Source organism: Belonocnema kinseyi, chromosome 7 (genome assembly GCF_010883055.1).
Source record: "Belonocnema kinseyi isolate 2016_QV_RU_SX_M_011 chromosome 7, B_treatae_v1, whole genome shotgun sequence".
Lineage (NCBI taxonomy): Eukaryota > Metazoa > Arthropoda > Insecta > Hymenoptera > Cynipidae > Belonocnema > Belonocnema kinseyi.
The window spans coordinates 128,514,907-128,517,628 of record NC_046663.1 but is presented as its reverse complement, the minus strand read 5'-3'; the positions used below and the strand labels follow the sequence as shown (position 1 = coordinate 128,517,628).

At 31.5% G+C, this 2,722-nt stretch overlaps 1 protein-coding gene across 7 annotated transcripts in view; it reads left to right on the top strand.

The window, feature by feature from the left end:
- The window catches only part of LOC117176311, a 422,202-nt gene that overhangs the window by 163,752 nt on the left and 255,728 nt on the right, over nucleotides 1–2,722 (top strand). The gene's annotated exons all lie outside the window — the stretch shown is intronic.

The window sequence follows — 2,722 nt, the reverse complement described above, 5'->3', positions numbered from 1 at the left end:
TAAAAATTTATTTTTCTTTTATTTTGTGGTTGTTAGATTTAATTTGTTTCAGAAGTAACTTGATATATAATTATGTAACCTTAGATCTTAATTTTCCTACTTTTTTGTTATTGTTGTTTTTTTAAAACTGAAATTTGATTTTGTCAAGTAAAGGCTTGTCCGCAAAACTTAATGGAGTTATATGATTTATTTCCGTCATAATTGGTTTTCGGTTTAAAAATTTTTTATTAATTTTTCTAATTTTAAAAATAAGTAATCCAAGTATAATTACTGTAAGCAACATTATCCCCGTTAAAATTAATAAGATTTCTCGACTTGTAAAATGTAACAACTCATCATTGTGCAAAATTTGTGGCATTTTACAAAGTTTTTCTAGGATATATATTTCGTCTTCAAGAAGAGATAATGGCATGTTTTCCTTATGCTCAAAATGATAAAGTATTCTTTTAAGTAACTGGGGTTGTTGCATTGAATAATTGTATAGCAAAGAACTGACGGAAGAGATTGAAAGGGTTGATTTTTGTGTTGAAATTGAAGTATCCAATATTTTGACATTTTTATTTGGATAATAAGATGTTATTTCAGGGGTTACTTTACAGTTTAGATTCAATTGTAGTATTCCCTTGTTTTGAATATCAATGAAAACGTCTGGTTTTTCATGGCAGTATAATTGAAATCGTTTCGGAAAAAAGGTTGAATAGAGTCAGCCATAATGAGTTTGTAATGGACTCCAGAAGTCCAATAGTCTCTTCTAGATCTTTTGTTAGATTTTCAAAGGCAGGATTATTGAACTTGGCAAGAAACCCAATTTGCTCGTTAAAGTCTTCGACCCTTGACATGATTTTAGAAAATTTTTTTATTTTTGGAGAGATCTGGTTAAGGATAAGAAATAAATTATCTTCGGGTAAATAAAAAGAAGTTTCTTGATTTTCTTCTAATTTTTCAAACGTCTTCTGAACTTTTTCTAAAAATGGATCTTTTTGCATTGAAGTACTATTAATATTATATGTTTGATTAGAAAGTAATTAAATTTCTTGCAGAAGATAAGTCATTGACTTGATATTAATTTTGTGACTACTCGCATTAGAAACATCAGATCTCTCCGTACATCCTATGATGAGTTTAATATAGTTTTCAATTATTTGATGTTTGAAATTATATAGTTCGAACACGTCTAGATAGGTCAAAAATTGTTATTCTTCAGAGAGGATTTGAATATCGATAATAGGCTCAAGATAAACGCCTAATGAGTTCGAAAAAATAGAATCGACGTACGAGGTTGTCGCATCAGATGGGATTACTAGAAATAATATTAAGAAGATACCAGGTGAAAGTTGAAGTTTTGAATTCATTGTGCTTCTCGGAAGCCTGTAAAAAGAAAACAAAACTTATTATAAAATAATGTTTTTATAATTGAGTGGTTTTAGGTCTAGGAGTTTGTTTCGAGAATGGTTAAAGAAGTCGATTCAGAAATTGAGAATTTCGTAACTGAGTAGGGGGCGAGATTTGCGTTGTTTTATCAACCTTTTTATGATATTCATGAGTCATTCTTTTCTAGAATGTACTTGGGTATTACAGTAATGGCAAAAATTTTCCCATGGAACCAATTTGGGTCTGGGATCAGTTTGAACTTCCTGATCTTTTGTCTTGATCTTCTTTGGATATGTTTCTGTGTCATCTTTATCACAAAGATCGTGATATTGTATCAATAATTTAAGGAGTCCTAATGCTGCTTTATTTATGGCTAACTCTTTTGTTTTAACGCTTTGAATTACAAGGTGTTCTAAAGTAGAGGCTTGCGCGAGAAAAAACGAATGCGATCGCGAATGTTGATCTGGATAGGTTATCGTTTGTGGCAATGGTAATCCATATTTGATAGTGAAACTCTTGAGAATTTCCACGTGATTTAGAATTCCTATGGAGATTTCCTTGGATATCTTGGGGTGTGGGTAGCTTCTTCGTAAAAGAGCTCCATAGAAGTTGTCTGCCTGAAGTACGAAATTTTAATTAACGTTTATGATATTGATTTGGGGGTCTAAATCCACATTTACAACATTTTTTATAACTTTTTCCAGATGGCCCTGGCTTATCGAGGGGTACATAAAAAAGTTTAGTTGGTAAACAGGGTTTTGGAATTCTGCCTAGTCTTCTTCTATTTGTGAAATTAGTATCTGTCGAACGGTCTACAGTTTCAAAGGAAGTAAATGCAGGATTTGTTTCAGGAGAAAGAGTGGAGTTTTTTTCTAGAGAATTCATAGAGTTGTTTTCAGCAATTTTTGGTAAGTTCATAGAAGAGTCATGCATACATATATGAAAGTTTTGAAGTGAGTTCGCTAAAATTCCTTCGTAAGTTGAATTAAGGAGACCTCTATTTGATAATAAATGAATTACTTTTATATCAGCAAAATCTTTCGCTTCTTTAAGTGAGTCGGACATTCCTGTTTGTTTAATATCCTCAAAAGTACAAATTGCTATCCAAGTAGAGTTTTTAGTTGATGTTTTAATATGTAATGTAGTAAATTGAAGATGTGGAAGATTGCGCAGTGCACATAGTCCTTGCAATTTTTCGCATATTTCGCTATTGAAGGAAGGTCGAAATGGCTCTAATTTATATTCTGTTCCATCTGTCACTGCCATTAATAGACTTCGTGCTGCATTTTGTTTGACTAAATCTTCATCTTTTCCAGTACTAATAACTACATACATTTGATACTGCAATTGG